Source organism: Ambystoma mexicanum, chromosome 6q (assembly GCF_040938575.1).
Source record: "Ambystoma mexicanum isolate Mex_15411 chromosome 6q, UKY_AmexF1_1, whole genome shotgun sequence".
In the NCBI taxonomy this organism is placed as follows: Eukaryota; Metazoa; Chordata; class Amphibia; order Caudata; family Ambystomatidae; genus Ambystoma; species Ambystoma mexicanum.
This window is the reverse complement of record NC_090937.1, coordinates 773,013,104-773,036,807: the sequence shown is the minus strand read 5'-3', so window position 1 is coordinate 773,036,807 and position 23,704 is coordinate 773,013,104.

Below are 23,704 nucleotides of genomic sequence, written 5' to 3'. Positions count from 1 at the left end.
GGGGTATGCTGAACTCAAGAGACAGTACAGCTCCAGCTCTCGGAATTATGCAGAGGAATTCTACCTGTTTTCGCACACAGATGGCAACGTTATGACGGCAATGCTGGCATACTACTCTGGGATCCTGGACCCAGTAATGAGAGGTCACTTCCCATGCAAACAAAGTTTAGCTGCCGCATAGAAAAGGCAACCACTATTGTGATGAGATGTTCCATGATGTTATATGTCGAACATTCACTGTTCGCTATGTTAGAGAAACCTAAAGGCACGTTGACGTCTCAGAGAGCCTCTGCATATGAAGTGATCATATCTAATCCATTGATCAAAATAGTTAGATGTAAAACAGTGAACTCAGCTACATTCATAGCAGAGCCAGTCACTGAAGGAGAGTGGATACATGACTGTGCAAACTACGAATAATTCTATGATGAAATCCCCAGGGTGAGAGAAAATGCCCTGGTGGGAGGAGAGATCGTTTTCATTGACGGATCTTTGAGAATCGGCCAAGAAGACGGACAAAGATATACAGGCGTTGCTGTTATAAAACACATAGCAAACGGAGAATTCCAAGTGCTCGTCAGTGCTCAAATACCATTGCATTATTCGGCACAGGCTGCAGAATTATTGGCATTGATACTCGCCATTGAGAATCACGCAGACCAGGAAGTTACAGTGTACAGTGACTCGGCGTATGTGACGTCCACAGTGCATGCAGGACTAGCGCGCTGGAAAAGGAGGGGCTACCTCCGAGCAGACGGCACGCCAGAGCAACATGCAGCCTTATTGGACAGGCTGATCAAGGCACTACATCTCCCAGTGGGCATAGCAGTCGTGAAATGCGCCGCCCACACCAAAGGGACAGATTTCGTGTCACGCGGAAACCATGCAGCCGAAACGGAAGCCAAGCGTATGGCATCCAAAAGTGAGATGATCTTGGAAGTGACATGTACCCATGAGAGAATGATGGTGGCACGAACCACACCCGAAGCCTATAGTAATATGGGGCAGAAACAACTAATGGAGCTTCAAGGGGAGGCACCGCAGGATGAAAAGAACCTGTGGAAACGTCGAGGGTGTTCTTTAAACCCCTCTGATGGATTGTGGCGGCAAGACAGCACTGGTAAACCAGTAATGCCTGTAGCCCTACTAAAAATAGCATTGGAGCAATTGCATTACCCCATACATATGTCAAAGGAAAATTTTGCAGCAATGCTTGCAGAAGACTGGTTTATACCAAATTTAGCAGAGCATGTTGCATTCTTTTTGGTGAACTGCATAATCTGCCGGCAATTCACCCCTGGGCACGCATTAAAAGTAGTGAGAGGAGTCATCCCCCGGCCAAATGGGCCTTTTCAGCACTTACATATCGACTACGTCGACATGATTCAAGTGTGTAACGGTTACAGGTACTTAATTGTAGTGGTGTGTCCATTCTCTAGATGGATAGAAGCAGGTCCATGTACACACCCAGACTCTACTTCTACAGCCAAATTTCTGGTTAGGGAAGTGTTCCCTATATGGGGGGTGTGTGAGGTAATGAGATCAGACAATGGGGCTCATTTTGTAATTGCAGTTTTTGAACAGATCAGCTTGTTGCTTGGTATAAAGCACAAGTTGTCGTTGGCGTATCATCCGGAAGGTAATGGTGTCTATGAGAGGCTCAACGGCTTGTTAAAAGTAAGGATAGCCAAGTTGCAGCTTACTCTAAAGAGGGGATGGTTGAACTGCCTTCCACTGGCATTGTATGCTCTTCAGAACCAACCAGGCTACGACCATCATCTTACGCCGCACGAGACAGTCACAGGAAGGAGAATGAATACTCCTCTAACTCCCCCGAGACAGAGGGTGCCCAGCCAACCCGAGAGGTCCTGGGATCCGAATTATAAGAATATCTGAACTGCATGACATCCAGTCTTACTATAATTTCAGACCAACTGCAGCGACGATGAAAAGGGTGCAGCGCAGCACAAAACACAGCTGGAGACACTGAAACAGATGCAGTTCAAGGTCTACGTGTTCCACTCGTCTTTCCTGGAGATGTGGTGGTAGTAAAAAACCACATGAGGAAGAGGTGGGATGAGCCAAGATTCAATGGCCCTTTTATTGTAGAGGACTGCACTCCTTCAGCTCTAAAACTGCAAGGCAGGAGAGCATGTATTTTGCTCAATGACATTAAGCCCTATATCGGAGAAAGTTCTCTAGCTGCACCCCACTGCGAAGAAACTACAGACAACGGGTAAGAACCTCAGCACGTGCAGACAAGATCCATGATGAGGAAGAAGGACGCATGAGCAGCAAAGCCGAGACAAAGAGCTCTTGAGCAAATTGTGGCTTAAACAGGACATTTCCTCTAAGCAAAAAGGGGGATAAGGACATAAAACGGACACTCTTTGCATCCTAGTTGCCGGGTGAAGAAGAGAATTGCGCATTGAAGCTCAACACGTTTTGTTGACACGAACTTGTGAATCAACCCACACTCCAGCATTGTTGGGAAACAAGACTCTAACAGACATTGATCAAGGACTTTAACCTTAAGAGCTAAACACAGTATCCTGAATCATCAAATGTCAAGACTTTGTTGTGCAGCACTTATGGTGTCCCCTAGCAGAAATATATCACAAGGGATGTGCTAACCTACTTTCCGTTAGTATTGGAATCCTATCCATCACTAGTAGGGAGGGTTAGCAGTATCACAGACTTTATCCAGGATCCTGCAAACAAGAAGATAATTTGGCAACTACTTACTGTCATCACGGAAGCCCCTTCATTGAACTGCCTGAATAGCAGTGATAAGGACACAAATGCTTCCACCACAGGCTACAAGATAGTAGATGAACTCACCAATACGCTTTTCTTTCATATCATAGAGGAGTGCCCAGCAATCGCTGGGAGAACCACTGACACTCTTACTTTTATTAGAGATCCAGCAAACTCTAAACTCTTGAGCAAGCTGTGGACCAAGCTAAATTATCTGGTCGCAATCCACACGTCAGGAAAGTGCAAGCATTGTTCACGTCAAGGGAAGAGCCTATAATCCTGAACCCAGCAAGGCAGGACAAATGTCCCTGTCACCTGAGGACAGCCGACTGGTTCACAACATCCTATTACGCCCAGATACTGACTTTCCGGAAATTGTGGGGAGACCTGTCGAGGTTGACGTCCTCACCTTCATCAGAGTTCGAGGTAACGTCACACAGATGGGAACGCTCCTCCACGGCATCATGCTTCAAGTGGAGCTGTCCAACTTTCAGAGAGATTACATGAGGAGATTCCAGTGAAGCCTTCCGCTGAGGGACAGATCGAGGAAGCCGAGGCAAGCACTTCATCTTTCCGCCGAGGGACAGATCGAGGGAGCAGAGACAAGAACTTCACCTTTATTTGTTTTGATTGCCATTTTTGCCATTTCTTCATATTGAACGGTGTCCAGCATGTCTTCAGGACTGATGCATATTCGGGGGTGGACTGGGAACTCACCTATTTTGAATATGCACAATGAATGTGACTCACCAAAAGTGTTAGTCTGATCTATTTTCCATAGTCTAGCAAGGGAACTGTATCCCGTATCCAGAGACAAACGTCACCCGCAAGAGGGGGGACACTTGTGAAGCACCAGACACTTTTTGATACAAACTGTTCGAGAACAAGTGAATTGGTGGAAAAGAATAAACATTGACATTTTGTTGTGAGCGGGATGGGGGCCCAGAACAGTAACCTGGTCCTCCCACAAGCAGAGGGGTGCCCTCACTTCTCCAGAATGAAATACTGCCGCCTCACGTACCGTACCATCATGTATCTATGCATTGTGTTTATCATTATTTTGCTGTCATTAACGATCAGAGCTGCATTTTTCTTGTTGCACAAAGCGTTCCAATTTCAGTGCACCCACCTGATGATGTATGCACAAGTACCACAAAAGCACCCAGACTGTATATAGTTATTCCAGTCCCGAGAAAATCCGATGGTAAAGTAAATGAACTGAAAATTAATGTAATTAACGGTGACACATACACACTTGAGGTAACGAATGAAAAGAAAAGCTGGAGACAGGGTCAGCCCGGAATAAATGAAAACTTAGCACTGACAACTGCACGCAGCCACACACTGAATGCACACGAACCAGGGCATGTGTCAATGGCCACAGGTCCTCAAGCAAAGGCAATTGAGAGCATGAGACTGCCTACCGAACAATTAGCCCCAGAAAATAATGAGAGAAACCGAGAAGAATAAAGAGAAAATACAACTTTACACAAGCCTTTAAAAAGACAGAAGCGGCTGTAGGAGAATTCACTGCAAAGACACAAATTTTAATAGATAATTTATTCTCGTTTATAGCTAGAGCGAAAAAATGGCATGAGGAACTGAAAAATAAAACCACAGAGACTGTACTGACAATCACACAAGGAACAAGTACCAGGCTCACGATGCAGCCATACACTGGGCCGGTGACAGGCTGTTGGCTAATAAAGGCACTTATAGAGGGCAGGAAAAGAATACAAGAAGAGAAGGAGAGAATTGCAAAATCTCCATCTACGACATCGATGCAGATAAAGAAACCTGCTCCATCGACCAGAATGCCCGAGAGTCCCCCAGCAAGGAAAAGCCACACAGAAGCATTTAGAGATGTAGTTATAGCAAACTGCAGGAAGACAGTAAGGATCAAGAAGAGCCTGCATGAAGATAATGAACTGAACGACTACCTGGACAGCACAGCACATCTAGGAAACAACATTTGGTACCAGCACATGCAAGAAGTTGGAAGAAGTAAAACAGAAGGAGAATGCTTCGTATGTGCACTCCTACCGTACAGCATGGGGAAATCCAAGATCTTCGTGGCTGTAGAAATTGATGTCCCGACAGCACACTGTCTTTCACACGTAGTAATGTGTAACACCACAGGACAGTTCATGGGAAGGGATGCCTCATTGATATGGGCAACTGAGACAAATTACCCTGATGAAGACGATTATATACAGTACATTAAGACGAGAAACAGAGCCCATACAAGGAACCATGTGAGCAGGTACAAGAAGCCTGGAATTAAAGGAACAGCAATCAGATGGGAAGTGAACCCAAAGCTGAATGTCCAAGGAAAAACTCAAGAAGAGGCAAAAGATTGGAAGAACAGAGGCCAAATGCAGATTTGGGGAACAGTGCTTTCTCCAAACGTATGGGAAGAAGGAGTGATGATCTGCCGAGCATGGATGGTCTTTGGAGCCTATAAGGAAGAAATAGAGAACTTACAGAGGTTGTGCAAACCTTTATGGCCGAAACTCACAAGATTACTGACATGGGTTGAAAACAGAGGAGGACCCCTGCAGATAGTGCCACTGGAAAGCCCAAAATTGTGCTTCAGGAACAATGGCATGAGGAAGATGGAAGAGAATCAGAACTGTGGAGGAATTTTTGAGGCTCCAGGAATGACTCACGGAACCGCTGGGCGTGTGGATCCAAGGCATACATAAGATTACCGAAAAACTGGGGAGGCAAATGCAAAATAGTGAACGTCCACATTCCTGTACTAGTGATCCCGAAAAGTGACCTGAATATTGACAATTTCCCAAAAGCAGATGCTCACCTGAGGAAGAGGAGATCTGTGGAGCTGGTATCCCGAAAGAAAAGAGAAAATTACTGTTCTGCCAAATCAGAAGAAGCATTCCATGTAATCCCGTATGAGCACAGGCTCTTCAGCCTCACCTCATCTGTGTTCACAACGACCATCATTCCAAGATTCCAGGTTGGAGCACATACTATGTGGTTGCAAATCACCAGATGGGAATTAAATGCAAACCATCAACTCAACATTAAAAGGATTCAACATAATCAAGGAAGAGTTAAGAGCAATCCGACTGATGTCTCTACAGAACAGATATGTGCTTGACATAATCACAGCGATGGATGGAGGAGTTTGTGCAAAAATCGGAGAATCATGTTGCACATTTATACCCTCTCATGAAGAAGAAAATGGAACCTTAACAGAAGCCATAGAGATGCTAACGAAGCTACAGAACCAGATGATCGATGAAACTGACAACGTTGATTATGACAGCTGGTTTGGAACACTTTTCTCAAGGGTCCCACAATGGATGGCAGACATATTCAAGTTCCTGGGAGCCCTGCTACTGATGATACTATTAGGATTCTGTGTTATCAAGATAATTATCTCACAATGCCAGAAAACTGCAAAGAAAGCCATTGGGAGGAAGATAATGATAGAGGTCAAACCAGATTGGAAGCCCAGAGACCTGATTGATGAAGAAATAAGAAACTTCATGGAGGCCAGCGAATTTGAACCAGAAGAAACAAAATGTGTGTATCCCAGGAAACAAAGAAAGTACGAAGGAAAATTGATTTATTGTAGCCCAAATGGACAGTGCCAGCTAATGACCTGGAACAAAGACGAAAATGTAAAAACAGCAGTAAGTTTGAAAGGAGTGATAAAAATGTGGACTCCAAAGAGACACTCCTTCACACCATCATGTACAAACCCAGAAGATGAAGAAGAAATGAATACAGAAGAACAAAGTAAGGTGAATACAAAGGAGAATGCTGAAGTGGTTGATGAACCGACCAGATAGGGGAGTGTAGAGGAGGTCCCAGATATGGCCTGCACTCCAGCCACTCATTTTGAAATACCAGGAACATACTCGCCGAGATATGTGATGTATGAGGAGCAAATAAACCAACAGAGAGCCACACTGGGGCTCTGCCCAGTGCCCATCAGAAGAGAAATACCTGTTGAAGTGCCAATAACCAGACAACCATGGGCAGCACGTTACCCATTGAGACAACCATACCAACAGCTGACACGACATGAAGACTACTTTCAGACTGTTCCAGAAGAGACCCAAAGGGCCTTAATCGAAGGTGAATGGTGATGTCACGAGGGCCTAGGCAGACGTACAGGTGAACAAACAACAACCAAAAGATAACACACTAAGACGAAACACCATGAATAAAGACATCACAGACATAGAAGTTAAGATGATGTCAAAATATAAAGAAACGCAACCATAAAGCAGGATGAAAATATGCAACCAGCTAACGCCTGTACATAGGCTTGTAACGCAAGAAGCTAAGAAAACAGTACGGCTTGCTATACTTAGTAGAAGAATAGAGCGACAAGCGCCAACTATATACATATACATATATATCTACCTCACTGAAGCACATTATATAAGTGCAGTCCACTTTACATGAAAGCAGAATTAAGCCCAGGATGGTAGGGGCCAAACAGTCCAGGATTCATATACCAGCACAAAGCCAGATGAAAGAGCGGAATCAAAACTTAGCAAGAAGTAGCTCATGCCTAGGAATTTGAGGTCAACACAAGGAAGGGAGGAGAGCGGTATCTCTGAAGAATCGAAACTTAAGAGCATAGCAGCCTGCCCGTGAAGGTCGAGATAAGGAGGCCCAGGCAGGTGGCGAGGCTGAAGAGAGAATCAAATATGCAAATAGATGGAAAATGAAGCAGCTTCACGCTGTACTGACACGTGACCAGCCACCCGCGAAGAGGTACAAACGTTTGATGTCACCCAAAACTAGAGGATGCCATAACTTTCCCTGATAGGAAGCTACAGTTTCAAGGCCATCCTCAGCCAACTAATTGACACATAGACCTAAAGTACTGATTGATGGATGGGAGGCAGGGTGAATCTTGGGCCATGCTGCATCTGGGTAACCATTCTGCAAGCTGCTAATTAAAGTGGAGATTTATGCCTAGGGGTGTAACCGACCCAATCACAATGGACCAAGTAATCTAGAGTCCTATAGCTAGTAGAACCATGAGATGTCGTACTTGTAGTGACGTTTAGCATGAGTGATGTAGAGGGATGGGCGTAGACACACACCTGATAAGAGCTATCCAATCCTCACACTCCGTTACCATATAAAGTTATAGTACCTATACTTAAGTTACCTTTTCCAACCAATAGACTTGCATGACACACTTTTGAGTGTTACACCTCAATGATGATGAATATTGCCTATAAAAATTGCTGATTAAATGAAGATTGTGGAAGTTGAAGCGAGACGGGCGATCGCATCACTGATGATTTCCTAATGTTTCCCCGTTTTTTGTACTTGTCATTAAACGGACTTCCCTCTGCCAAACCATTGAGTGGTCCTTATTGATTGGTGGTGGAGTAAGAGAATCCTGCACCCCATCCTACGCAAGGTGCAGCTATCTCATCTTAAAATACTTTAGGGAGAGCTCTGATCCCATGGGCCCATCAGAGGTCGCTGCACCCTCATGTACATACCTTTTATAGCTCTTCCCCAGAATTCCCCTGGAGTGAGTTGAATACAAATGGGGACAAGCTACATCAGCTCACCCTTCCTTGGAAGGATCTGGGGGACACTTGGGGGGAGTCTGATGCAACAGACACCCTAACTAAACTCAGGTGCCACCCACACCATTTGTGAGGCCAAAGGATGGCCTTGTGGATGGTCCCATCTTGCTAGGCCATATCAGCCAGACTGACACACTATCCTACTACCTCACGCTACCTTCCCTGTAGCCCCTATTTGAAATAATGGCCATATATATAATGTCCTGTCCTTACTTAACTTTTAATTCTACTTAACATACCCTCTAAGGCTTACTCCAACTCTACACGTGCCCCTACTTAACAATGACCCTACATGACATTGCTTAAATAAATATATACATATAAATAAACATACATATATACTATATACATTAACCTATATGGCCGGTATTACAAGGTTGCCGGTAGGCCTCCAGTACTACGAGTGGCCTACGGGCAACCTCGGCTTACTGTTTCTGACACCGGATATCCTTGTAATACCGGTATATTACAGGCAGTGGAGGAACGGAAAGTTACTATACTTGTGGAGTCCGATAGGACTTCACGGGAATGTGAACACTGAAGCGCCGCAACGTTTCTAACGGTGCCCGTGCTTCAGTGATTTTTCTGCCGGTGGGGTCTGAACTACTGACAGGTCAGGCCTACCAGTAGTTCACAGCCCCTAACGGCACACTCACAGTCACCCGGTTCAGAAAAGGTGCCAGTAACCATTGTTACCTGCACTTTATTCCAAACCGGCTCACTCGTAATGATAGCCTAGGTCACAATGGGTTGACTGCTGAAGTCAGTCACCACCTTCACAGTACATTTGTGGGTTTGTCCTTGGTGGCGCTGGCTCTGTGCTGATTTGTGCAGGGCTGAAGGCAAGGCTTAAAAGTGGCTAACTGGTCCTGGCTGGTCCTGGTGGCAAGGCTGGTTGGTGGCTGGCTGGGGCTGTCCCCTATGGATGATGGCTGGGGCTTGGACCCTTTTCTTCCTTAGAGATCCACCAAATGGAGACACCTGAACTCAATGAACAACCTGCACTCTAATATTGTCCTGGGCTGCCCCATGTGCAAATGGGGTCCCACCCACACAGATCTATGTGCCCCAAAGCTGTTTTATTATCTTCTGGCCCCTGTTGGCTGGGGGCCCACCCACGCTCACTGCCTCACCCATGACATTGTCAATATATTCAGGAGGGGCCCCTGCTGCTAAGAATGCGTGGAAGCTACAGGGTCAGAGGTGACCAATAGTGCAATATTGCCAGTCATGGGCAAACAATAGAGCATTTACAGGATAATTGGTGACCATAATGGAATTTACAACACCACAGGCGACAAATAATGCAATTTGAATGGTTACAAGTGCCCATTATCCTAATGTGCAGGTTTTTAATTAGGCAATTTAAAGGGTGATAGGTTTTGAATAATGCAATACACAGGGCAGTAGGCAAACAATGATGGCAATTACAGAGTAATGAGTGACCAATAATGACATTTACAGGGCCACGTGTGACAGGAGCAGGTGGAAATTGGGTGCTAGTTACTACTCTGTATGCAAGATGCACACATTGCTATCTTATGTGAAGTAGCATGGGTCAAATGCATTGGAAGTTAAAAATGTACCCACTACCAAGGGCAAATGATCCTCCACAAAAATGTCATAGGAGCAATTTTTTTTGCATTTATTTTTATTGACTTTAGTTTAGTAAAAGAAAACAAACTTTTTTGTCATTCTCATTCTCTATTCCTCATCTTTTCAATCACAAGAGAAGAAAAACGTTCTCGCTTCCTCTCTTCAACACAATATAACAGGCTAGCGCCTGTAGTGTAAAAGATAGAGTGCCAATCCTCTATTCCTACAATCAGGATATGCAATCGAGTACATATACATACATACATTTACTCATTTACTCATGTGAAGCTATCAGGCAACTCAAGTGATCGCGGTAGAATCATGTCTATGAAGTTAATAACATCTCAAGTTAGCTGGACATTTATCCCGCTATTAAATAGCTCCACCATTCCATCATGTTTCCATTTTTTGGAGCATAGCGTGCTAGATGCAGAGAGCGCTGGCCAGCAATGTTAGGGCACTCAATGATCAAATGTTTAATTGATTCTGCCTTTGCCTGATAGAAAGAACAAATATCACGTTTTGTCGCCGGGTCTTTTATTTTCATCAACCTCTCACGGGTGTGATAGAGATTGAGGCGTAGTCTTAGAAACTGATTCCGATGGTAACTCAACGGGAATTTGGCAAGATACTTCGGCAATTCACCCACTTTTTGCGATGTCAATCCCAAGTCTATTGCTGATGTCAATGCAGCTCGTTTATCTGTATTGATTATCCAATTCCATTGTCTGAGCTTTTTTTTTTTTGCCAATTGTGGAATATGTAGCAACAAGGACATATTTACATCTGCTGCGTCCAGAATTGCCATCAATTTCTCTTCCCAACTATTTATCAGGGAGGCTGATGCATTGTGACTTTTGTTGTTTAAAATCAAGTAAGCATTTGTTACGGATATTAGTCTCATTTTGCGGAGGACTGTTATCGATTTCCACAGTATGAGGGAATATAAAGATTCAAGTCCCAGCTCGTGTCCAATTGCCACCATTGAGACACACTGCGGTAATTTAAGAACATTACGCCAAAAACTCCCTTGAAATTGCGACCAGAAATTGGCGTCAATATTCCACCCAGTTTCACAGCCAAAACATACTGCTGAGGACACTTTTTGCCGGTAAAAGTTTATTAATGGGTGTAGGGAGAATTTCCCATATTTTGCATGCAGTTTTAAACCTTGTAATGCAAACATTCTCATTCGGGATGAGACTTCATTAGTCCAACTCCACTCTATGATTGAGATATTAAATGAGTATCGAATGGTGTCTGTTTTGGTCAGTGACTCATTATATACTTTCCACCTGAAAATCCCTTTCTTCGCTTTGGCTTTCAGGCCCAAAGCGACAACTTGCGACTTCTTTACGTTTATGGTCAACTGGTTCGCCGTTATATAGTCTTGCAGAGCTGACAGAAGTCTTTGTAGACCCATTTCAGTGCTGTCCAGAAGCACCACATCGTCTGCATAAATTACGTGGCTTAAGTGATTTCCATTTACTTTGGTGGGAAATGACCTTGTTTGTGCAAATGCTGCTAGGAGGTCTGATATGAAGAGTTTGAACAACAAGGCTGCCAGAGGACAGCCCTGTTTCACACATTTTGTGGTTTGTATTTCTTCCGACAGTTCACCTTCAGCATTTAAATGCACCCGGATGCTCGTATTTGCATGTAGTGCCATCAGCGGGGACAATAGCTGGTTTGGGCAGCCCCAGGTCTTTCATTTTTTCCACAAGAGTTGGCGGTTGATGCTATCGAAAGCTTGTTTCAAATCGACAAAGGCTAAAAACAATCTTTTCTTGTGTTTTATAGCCTCTAGTTTGACTAAATTTAATGGCATCAGATTTAATTCCAGTCCAACTCCTTTTGTAAACCCAGTTTGTCTTGCATCATATAACTTGGCGCCTTCTGCCGATGTGGAGATTTTTCTTTGGAGGAATGTGGCAAATATTTTTCCCATAGTGTCTAACAACGCTATGGGACGATAATTTGCCGGATCGTCCCGGTTATCTCTTTTAAACACTGGGACTATCACCGCAGGAGTACAGGAATCTGGGATCATCGCCGTTTGGGCTATGTGGTCGAATAGCACTTTAATAAATTGCGCCCAATTTTCTTTATTTGCTTTTAACATGGAGTTTGAAATTCCATCTGGTCCTGCGGCCCGCAAGATCTTAAATTTTTGAATTGCGATTTCGATATCTTCGACAGATCCGATAACATTCCATTCACAGGCTTCAGGTACAGGGTTGGGTGGGTTGTCTATGTCGTAAGTGCTTCACCCAGCTTGCGGCATTCACCCCATTTGATAGTGTGCTCATCTGATTTAAATTACCAGAGTTTATGATTTGCCAGATGTTTCGGCTGTCTTTTTGGATTAATAAGCGAAGCATCAATTCTGCTTGTTCTTGTGCCCGTATGATGTTAAATGGTTTGATCCAATTTCAGTAGCGTTGGCGTCTCTTAGTCACCAGCTGATTTAGATTTTTCCCACAAGCCTTTTTTTTAGTAGTTTCAGATCTTTTTGTAGTGTTTTCTTTTCTTCTCGTAATTCTGGGCTAAATGGATGCTTATTGCTTATAGTCCTCGACTTGTGGGTAAATTGTTTTAATAAATACACATATTCCACTTGCGGGCTCTGTGTGTATGTATGAACATATTCACTTGTCAAATTGTCAATCTGCTTGCTGTTTATTCGCACTCGATTTTGGACGCTATTGATGCTTAGTGCCGTTACATAGCTGGGCTGCCATCTTTTGTACGAGTTCTCCCAAGATAGCACAAGAACATCATGATCGCTTGTCGCTGATTTCTTTATTGATAAGTTTGAGATATGAAGATGTACATTTCTGAAACCCAAATGTAATCAAGAGTTTTCTTTAGCTCGCCTCGATGCCAAGTGTCGGCTGCAGGGATGTCGCCTCTGGTGCATCCGTTTATCATTACACAGTGACGCAGTATTAGCTCATATTCCCATTTAGTGCCACGATCGGAAAATTCAGTTGGAATTTTAAGCATGTCACAGGGGTTGCGCACTTTTGTTTTATCAAACCATGTGTAGTTTAGATCACCACACACTAGAATGAATGGATCAACAAAAGATGCATAGCAGTTATCTATTTGCAGTGTTATTGATGCTAAGTAGTCTGACTCTGAGATCATTGCAGGATTCCAGTAGGTGTTTATTAACAATAGTTGTTGTTTTTGTAAATTCCCTGACTGGTCGCATGCGGACACTTGGAGAGTGAGCGCTTGTACAAACAAATTAGGGTTTTGAGTCATTATCACTTCCCAGCCTGCAGAATTTTTTATCATTGATAATAAGCCAGAAAAGGGACGTCCAAATAGGTTTTTGCCAGCCGCATTTAAAAATAGCGTATAGCCATCACATGAAGGGATTTCGCGGATCCACGTTCCTTGTAGGCAGATAAAAGTACTTTTTATTTCCTGGGATCCGCCTTCTTGAAACAAATGATGTTAACAGTTGGGTCTTTCTTTTTGACCCTGCGTAGTCCTAGACGTTCCTCATTTGTTTTTGTATTTCGGCTGGGTGAGAGGACTGTTGTTTGAGTTGTTTCCACAGCACTTCTCTTTTAGCATTGTTGGAAGAATGATTCTGGTTTTTATCGTTTATGGAATTTTGGGGGGACTGCTGATCTTCGCACACCAATAGATCAAATCCAAAAAACAATAAATCGTCTTTAGCATCCAGCAGTGGTCTTGCTACAGTCTTTGACTTCATATGTAGGATTACCCAGTCCGATCTTGACTCTGATTTGTATTCTACAATTGCTATGTCATCTGATCTTTTATTTCATAATGCAGGAACAAAGCAGCCTCATTACATTTGCTCTGTTTAAATTTACTTCATTTTTATCTTCCGTAATGTTTTTCAGTTCCAGTTTCCACCAGCCGGCTTTTACTGGAACTTGCTGATCCGGTCTTTCTTCTCCTCTTTGCTGCTTTTGTTTTTGTGATTGCGCATTTGTATATTTCGGGTTAAACTTCAGTACAGAGTTCACTGAAGCTTCAGAAGTGTTGCTTTTTGCTCCAGATCGATCATTGGGAATGGCGAGCTGTCCCTTGCTGTGCACAGATGGCCGCAATCCTGAAGGCCCCAGTGGGTAACGATCGCTCCGCATGAGCGTACCAGAGATGGCTTGTTCTGGACTCTTGTCGCTATTCGATTCTGGGGGCCTTTCCTTCAGACATTAAAATTTCTAATTCATCATCTTCATCTACTGTGTATGTTGAGAGGTCACATAGATCAATTGAATCATTTGCGGTGAGATCAGCCGTATTGATTAATTTTTTGTGGTAGTCACTGGTACCTTCAGTTGGTTTTTATTGTTGTTTTGCTTTTCTGGTTGATTAGCCGCCAAGTTAATTCTGCCGACTTCTAGCCGGGGTGGCGTGGTCAAGTTTCTTATAAACTTTTTCGCATTGTTTGTGCGAGGGCATTTTGGAGCAGGGCCCTTCCTCATAGTTCTCATAGCTTTTGATTTCTTGGACTTCAGCAGCGCCGACTTTACGTTTGTAGATTTAATTGATTTGGCCAAGCCAGAAAAAAATCCAAATGAGGCTTTTTGGTCCACTGCAATGGCGAGGCTCATTTGAGTTTTCTGGGCTGTGGACTCACCATTGTTAGTTGTCTTGCTAGATTGTATGGTTGACGCCTCCGTGATAGCCGAGTCTTTAGGTTACAAGTCAGTGTGAATATTGAATATTCGAACTTGCAGCCATTGGCGCCTCATTGACCATCTGTGGTGGAGATTTTGAGGCCACTGCATTCTCATTGTTTTTGTTTCCCATGTAAGAGTTCACTGTGCCTATTTGATACTCTTTTGAGGAGTTTGCCTCATTTGCCAGGGCAGGCGTCATAAGTAGACCTAGTGGGACATTACATTGTTTGTTCACTTCAGAGTCATTGCTGAGATGTATGCACATGAAGATATCTCTCCTTGGCCACCCAAGAGGCTGCACTGCGACCAGTGGTCGAAGTGGGCGGGAGCGGTCCGGAGCGGTGCTCCTATACTTCTTTTAAATAGGTTTTACCGTTCCTATATTTCTATTTTAAAAAGAAACCGTTCCGGAACGGTTTCGTTTTAAAATAAAGGTGTAGGAACACATTGAAACTTGCACTTTCAGTGCACTGCACTGGATGTTCCCTCAAACATCAGGCGCATGTGTTTTGGGGTTTGTATTGTGCATGGGAAGGGGTGCATCAATGGGGTTTGTGGGGAGCAGTGCAGGCCAGTAGGGAACATAGTTCCACTACTTCTTTTCGTACACTTCGACCACTGACTGCGACATTATGCCTAATCCACTTTGTACATTCGACTATGGCCTCGGCAAGATCAACTTTTTTCGTGTGCCTCACGTTTGGTTATTTCATTCAGACGAGAATGCCACTGATATGAAGTTGCCACTTCCAAATCTAGTCGATTGACTAAATGCTCGTTGAATTTTTCCAGAGATGTCAATTTGCTGTTTACTATGGATAATATGGAATTCTGGTCACGCACCGCGTCATTTAATGACTCGTACAACTTCATAAACTGCATTAAAGCAATAGAAGTGGCCGCTAAGATGTTATTATGAATCTGGATGCCCACTGCAATGGAAATATTCCCTTTAGTTTTTGTAAGGTCTTCTGATTGAATGCTCGAACTTGGCTGAGATGATCTACTACCTGTCGAGTCGTTTTTAGACGACGATTTTCACGCTTCATCAAGTTGAACACCATCTGTAGTTGGTTTGCAGGGACCAATTTGCTAACAACCAACTGATGAGTCTAGATTGATAGATCCCACTGCTATTGCTGAATCTTGTAAGGAGGCTGCTTTACGAGTGGCGTAGTTAGGTGCTTTCATCATGGTACTCACTTTTCAAACAGATGCCCGTCTCTTGTCTTGATTGTTGATGAAACTATCATTGAGACACTCTCACATAAGAATGAAGTCAGCTTTTAAATGTTCCGTCAGCCGTGCTTCGCGGGCGGCAACGTCATAATTCATTGAAGTGCTTGCATTATTTGTTGGAGAGAGTACTTGAGCCAACACTGCTTCATCTATTTTTTCTGGTTACATCATGCGTCGATACTTCATTATCTGCAGTTCCTACATTGCCTGTAGAGTCTTTTTTGATACTCGCTGCCTTCATTTTCTGAGTGTTTTGTTGCAGTATGTCGCCCTGGCCGCCCTGTTCCTGGTTGACTGGCTCGACAGCTTTGAATCGCTCTAATTCTTTGGTAGAACCTTGTTGCACTTCTTGCGCTTTTGCCGAGTCTTATGTTTGCATGGGGCTCGCATGCAACACTGGCAGATTCAGTGCTCCGACTGAGAGTGATCGCATTGCCAACAAGTCAGTGTCGGTTATATCAAAAGAAAAGGTTGTGTCTGATGCATCCAAATATACTGTAGGCGGCGGCGTACTATTAGGTGTTAGGTCTTCGGGAGAAATGTACTTTACGCCCTTACTCATTGGCTGGTTGAGTGAGGCAGTCAATGGAACAGGCATTACGTCTTTGCTCAGCGGCTGTTCTAGTATGTTGATCTGGGATACGGGGATCAATATTTACAACACTGACAGTCGTGAATCTTCGGCCGCTGCCGTCACAGCATTTACATTGTCCACTGCCGGCATAGCTAACATGTTTGATGTAATGATACAAGGTGGCTCAGAGGGACCAGCCGCAGACAAAGTATCACCGCCGGCTGTTATATTGTCTAAAGACTTGATTTTAGGCAGAGGCGCACAAGCTAAAGAGCACAACTCGCTTACCTTAGATTTTGCTGATTTAGAATGCTGCCTCCTCATCTGAAGCAGACGATTGCGAGTGTGCGGTCCAACACCAGTCAAAGTCGCTTCAAGGTCGCTTGGGGGTAATTCCATAGGGGATCCTTCACGCATTCTGAGGGCGTTCTGAGGCAGACTGGGCAGACTGGACTCTCTGCCGGACTCCGCACCTTGCTCCGTGCGGGAGATTAGCTTATGTAGAGGCAGATAGAGGACTAGCACACTGTAGCACACTGTAGCTGCAGCTCCTCAGCGACGTACAACACAAGCCACACAAGCAGAGTTTCAGGCAGACTGGACTCTCTGCCGGACTCCGCGCTGCGCTCCGCACGGTAGATTAGCTTATGTAGAGGCAGAAAGAGGACTAGCACACTGTAGCACACTGTAGCTGCAGCTCCTCAGCGACGTAAAACACAAACCACACAAGCAGAGTTTCAGGCAGACTGGACTCTCTGCCGGACTCCGTGCCACGCTCCACGCGGGAGATTAGCTTATTTAGAGGCAGAAAGAGGACTAGCACACTGTAGCACACTGTAGCTGCAGCTCCTCAGCGACGTAAAACACAAGCCACACAAGCAGAGTTTCAGCAAATCTGGACTCTCTACCGGACTCCGATCCGTGCAGGAGGTTAGTTTATGTAGAGGCAGAAAGAGGTTAGCACAATGTAGCACACTGTAGCTGCAGCTCCTCAGCGACTTAAAACACAAGCCACACAAGCAGAGTTTCAGGCAGACTGGACTCTCTGCCGGACTCCGTGCCGCGCTCCGCGCGGGAGATTATCTTATGTAGAGGCAGAAAGAGGACTAGCAAACTGTAGCACATTGTAGCTGCAGCTCCTCAGCGGCGTAAAACACAAGCCACACAAGCAGAGTTTCAGGCAGACTGGACTCTCTGCCGGACTCTGCGCCACGCTCTGCGTGGGAGATTAGCTCATGTAGAGGCAGAAGGAGGACTAGCACACTATAGCACACTGTAGTTGCAGCTCATCAGTGACGTAAAACACAAGCCACACAAGCAGAGTTTCAGGCAGACTGGACTCTTTTTGATCCGCCCCACACAGCTGACTCTGTAAAGAGTACGCCACTTCAAAGGTAACGGCTTTCCTTGATGCGCGCACTTAACGTCATTACATTTCCTCACACCGCAAGGTTCTTTTCTCTAGCGTGGTCTGGATTACAACACGACAAGCCATTTCACTTGTAAAGGACAAATAGTACACTCCCCTTCCACAGTTCAGGAAATACAGTGGAGCACTTCTTCCTCTTGTGACCATGCATTCCCCTCCACGCTCTCTACAAGAGAGCAGACGCAGAGCTGAAGTTCATTACACTGCTTTTTGACCACATCAAGGGTATTTTGTCTGGTGGCAAAAACCAGTATCATGTTCATGATGGGCGGCGTGTATATGAGAGTCCACCTCCAGGTGCTGGTCTTCTTTCTGCATGAGGTGGCAAAAGAGATTATCTACTTTCCTCCCTCATTCACCACAACCGCTATCTCTCTCTCTGCAACTTGACTTGCCAGTTGTGCCCATTTCCATCAGCACCACAAGTGCCTCCTTCATCGCTTCCAAATTGTGCATGTCCACTTTATTTGGCTTGTTGGCCAGAGGAAAGTGGTGATTTTAAATGGATTGCTTTTTTCAAAATGACCTCCACAATGCTTCCAACATGTGCATGCAGCAAGAGTCATGCATGTGGTTACGGTGTTTCCTTTTTACGGCATGTAGAATTTCTTGTTCATGTACATGTAGATATTCTGTTACTGCAACCCCTTTATAATGCTCATTGATCGGGGGTACGCACTCCAGAATTCTCAAGCAGTTTCCAAAATCTCCCTTACGCCAAGTTAAGGAATCTTCCATGCAGTGTGGACCAACAGGTTTCTTCTATATATTTCTTATATTTTTTTTTGTAAATAGTAGTGTGTTTATGTTCTGACTCGCTTGGCAGGACAGGCCCCAAATCAGCTGATGCGAGAGTGGCTTAAAATACAAGGCCTAATCAATTATTTGCTTCAAATGCACATTTTTACCAAAGAAAATAGCAAATGGTTTCCCAGGAATGTATATTTCTTTTTAACATTACGTTGCAAATCAACAAAGTGGTTTATAGTGTTTGCATCGAATGCCAAAGCACCAAATGCCTTAGCAACGAAAAAAAACAACAAAAAAAAGCTTCGAATGCATTTTGTCTTTCTTTTTTTTTTAATGGGGTGGTCCCCCAGCCCCTGCTTTTTTACCCGTTAAAACCCATTATAATTAAAATAAAACCTTAACCTTTGACAAAAATGCATTCAATGCTTTTTTTCGATGCATTTGTTTCTATGCTTTCGGCATTCAATGCTTTGTATTCAATGCAATGACTAGATACCAACAAAAAGTATCATGTAATCACATATATACACATGGGACGGTCAGCAAAACACAAGGTTCAGCAGTCTCTGCATCTATTGTTAAGTTCTTGCTTCGAAATTATAAGCTTACAATTGAGATTTCTGACAGCATGTAATCATTAATATATGGAAACTGGAAAATGGACACATGATGCTGAGTGACTATTTTTTTTCCATACCTGCAGTCACTCTTTTAAAGCTACCGCCAGTATGCAAATCCTCCGGACAATACACTATAAATGTGTTAACTCATACACTTTATGTTCTGTTTTCTTTTGTTTGCAATTCTCCATTGTTAACAAACTATTGAGGGGTAGAATAGAGAGAGTAGATGCAAGGACCCCAAAACAGAGCTACTGGATGGATGAACTTGAATTTGGAAAAATCCAAAGAAAACGAATAGCAGAGGGCACACTTTCCAAACTCTCTTCTAAGACTGAACGAACTTTGAACGCTGGGAGCAAAACATTTAATACATATTATCTACATTTGTCCCATGGGTATAAAGAATGTCAGATAAATGGATCTTTAAGCAGCATTAAAGATTTCCAAGAACCCAGCAGATGAGGAGACCTTTGAGCCATATGCTTCTTCTTCCAATGCCTTCAGCACAGGATTTCTTTTGGAATTGTACCATTGAAATCACCTTCAAGCAGGGGTAAGGAGAGGTGCTGAATGTGAGAAAGAGCACATGCAAAGCAGATCATAATAGCCAGGATTATGCAAGATGTGTTTGGTGACCTGGGTGAGTGGCAAGATGCAAGAGGAGCGCAATGGTGTACATCAGGAGGTGCCCATGGGCAACTCATGCTTGTCCTTGGTACCTAGCAAGTGATTCGCAAAACTTGAAACTGTAGCAAATCTGGAGATTCCTTGAGTATCTCTGAGATGCCCAGTAGCAAATCTTAGTGACTCACATATGCACGTCAGCATATGAAAGATGCTCCAGCACATCATGATTGGCCCATGGGCATCTCCTCTTTTACTCTAGTTCCTACATGTGTGAATTAGGGCCAACCAGGTTCATTTAATACAAAGATAGCTATGATTGGATGAACAATTTCTTTTTATTTTGGCCAAATCTGATAGAAGATAGGAAATCTCTTGGTTTATTACACAGTGTATGGAGACAAATGCCCATTTGCACATTGCACATTTCTTCAATTTTTTTAACCAATACATTTGTTTTGTAGCAAGTTTTTTTTTAAAACAATTTTTGCATTTTTCCTAAAAAAGGATTATTTTCCCAAAGGTTAATCAGATATTGCTGAAGAATTTACTTGTTGCTTTCAAATATTAATTTATTTTTCATAAATCTTGTAAAAGATCAATTTCCTTAGCCTCTCTGTTAAATGTGAACACCAGGCAAGGTTACAAATGAACAATACATTAAAAAAATAAAAATAGAGATGTGCATCGCTCCTAATTAGCCTTAAATGGCATTCTTTCCAAAGTCTGCCCATTTTCACTTTAGTGTGAACAAAATTCACTCAGCTTTGCAAACCATCTGTAAATGCGAGCAGCTGCTGATGGTAAACGTGAATTGACCTCATATTACCTTCTTAATCGTGGGCCACTGAAAATGTGTTGTCTGCAGGGGAAACTGCATAAAGTGATAAAGTCAGGCGCCTCACATGAGCACAAACCCAGCCAACTTGAACGCAGGAGTGTTATTGAAGTGGGGGAAAATCAAACCAGTGTGCAAATCATGGAAAAACAACTTTTCATAATTCCTCAAGATTAATTCAATAGCTTATTTCAGATCTCTGAGCAGTACTGCATCACTAAATAAACACTAAGCACTTTCTTCAACCTACACACACTACTTTCAGGGCTCATCATAAACATAGTAGCAAAGACAGGGGAACTCAGTGATTCATTCACATGTCCCCACCCTCATAATGGACATGAAGGTCATAGTGCACACCGTTCAGATCTGGCTTAGTCACCCCTCGCCCCTGCCCTTCTTCCCATCGCCTTCTCTCTTCTATTTCTCTTCTGCTTCCCACACTCATTCCCTTACTCATGCCTTCATTTTCCTTGCTCTCTCCCATTTAGGGTGTACACAATTATTGCTAAATTGTGTGTACAAGGGCACACCTTTTCGACCACCTAAGCTAACCTAATTTTCAGGACAGTTAAGTTGTCAGGCCCCTCCCCTCATTTATCTGACACCCTGATACAACCTATTGTAATTCCTTTGATGCTGCCCACCCCACTGCTGAACCCTTTAAAATCCCTACTTGGGACGACATATACCAGTCACCCCTGTTTACTTGGAAAAACGTGCTATTAATATGGCTCTTTCGCAACATACACCTGCCTCCTCCCCTTCCTTGCTTTATGTTTTCCCATTCATCTCTCTCTTTCTTATTTTCCCTTTGTTATTTTGCCTTTTCATTCCCTCATTACTGAAACCTGCACCCTCATTCACCTCCACTTTTCCCTAATTTGCTGCTCACACAAACCCCGACTCCCTTTCCAGACAAAACATTCCCAACTTGGTACTCAACGAGCATCCTTTTTCTGTGTTTGGATAAATGGCTCAAATAGGACTGCGTTGTAAATATTACTATGCTACATTCTGAACAAATTGTTGCACTTGACTCAGAATGTGTCCAATTGAACCCTTTTTTTATTCTGCACCTTCAGCCGCTATAATATATGCTTGGCAAACCGACCTGGGGCCCTCAAATGAGGTAGGCTATGGCTAACCTCATGGAACACCCATGCACAGCTAAACATGTGATACCTGAGAGATACCCATGTAATGCTGATTGCATCACAGTTTACTCAACCAATGCAGTCCATAACATGTGCATGCATGTATGGTTCTTGACACTATGGACACAAGGCTTATGAACATATCTTCAATGAGAGATGCTACTCTGCAGGCAAGAACCTAATCACTGTTATCCCACATTCACATAGAGAAAAATGGTTCCTCAGTAATTTACCCCGCCCCCTCGAGCAGGCTTATACTGTGAAGCATATTGCACTAATCCCTTGAACAATACTCGTGGTGCAACATGCTGTTGTGACAGCTTCTCCCACCATACACATGCATTTTAATAGAATTTCTGAATATTCCATGGTGGTTGCATGTATGATATCACTGTGAGGGTGAATGTAGTGGCATCTCAGAAGGCTGGATACATTTCTTTGCACTTGCATATTTATTAATACATATTTAAAACATAATTATGTTTGTATACAATGGAGATTTTATTTTAAAGTTAAGTTTGTTACCTATAAAAGGTTACAATTTAATGTGAGGGGTCAGAAATGTGAGCTGGACACAAAAGCACCGTTTTCTCAGAATTTGCCATTTTATTAATCAATAAAGGATGAGATCAACTCCTATCTTTCCCTATCCTAATAAGAATGTCCATACATGGCAAACTAAAGTAAAGAACACTGGCCAAGTGTCCAAAGGTCTCTTACCCTCAAACTCATACAAACAACAAAATAATACCAGGAATATTGGCAATATTCAATTTAACACCCCAGTGCAAAAGATGAAACATATAAGTTTCTAAGTATATTCCTTGTGACCAGAGTTGTATTCCCTTCCCCAGGTTCAATGAAGGACCACTCAAAGACCAGTTCTGATTCAACAAAGGTCCTTTTTAACACCAACACAAATGTTCCTTGTCTCCCAATAGGGCTTTGCCGTGGCTAATGAAAATTGTCTTTTTATGAACACTTGTTTCCAAAAATAAAGTGCTTCATGCTTTCCTATTGGTTAAGGCAACTGTCTTTCCGTAACACTCTTCTTCCACTTTCAAGTATTTAATATCTTCAACGATATCCTTATTCTTAAAACCAATGCCTTTCTCACCAACATCCCTTTATGACTTAAGAAATATATTCTTTTCAGGACATATGGCCCCGCTCCGAGTCTCCACACGGCTGGAGGCTTCCCTCGTCCCTCGACGGGGAAGAAGGAATAAGAAGGTAAGTGGGGAGAGGAGGGAGGAGGGTGGAAAGGGAATTAAAAAAAAAGCCTCACCCGAGTCCCTGGCGGGTGGGGGCGAAGGCAGCATCTCAGCCGGGGGGCTGAGGGGCTGCCATGCCCCCCGCCGAGGACAAGGCGGCTGGAATCCCAGCCGAGAATCAAAGCATTCTCGGCCGGGTAAGGACCCGGTGAGAGCCAATCAGAATCCGTGTTGCATTCTGCTTGACTCTTGCTGGGTACGAATTGGTGAATAATCCCCATATACTCTGTTTATACAGCATACAATGGAAGGGGTTTGAACCTTTGCTGATGTATTGACATAGTAATAGTTAACTCTGAACCAATGAAAATAGTTGATGTTTAATTTTTTTATATTCTTGTTGCGGGATGATTGGGTGAATTTTTGTCGAACTATATGTAAGTGAAAATAATTTAATGTGACCTATTAGGGTTTATGTTAATAATATGTTTTTGTAAATGTGTTTTTGATTAGAAAGTTATTATTTTCAACGTTTTTATGAAGGCACATGTCTTGTGGAAGATATGTATCTTTTGGTTGCCTTATAAGTACTTTCTTTAAAGTTATGTGCTTATTTGTTAGGGTTTCTCATTAGGTTGCACT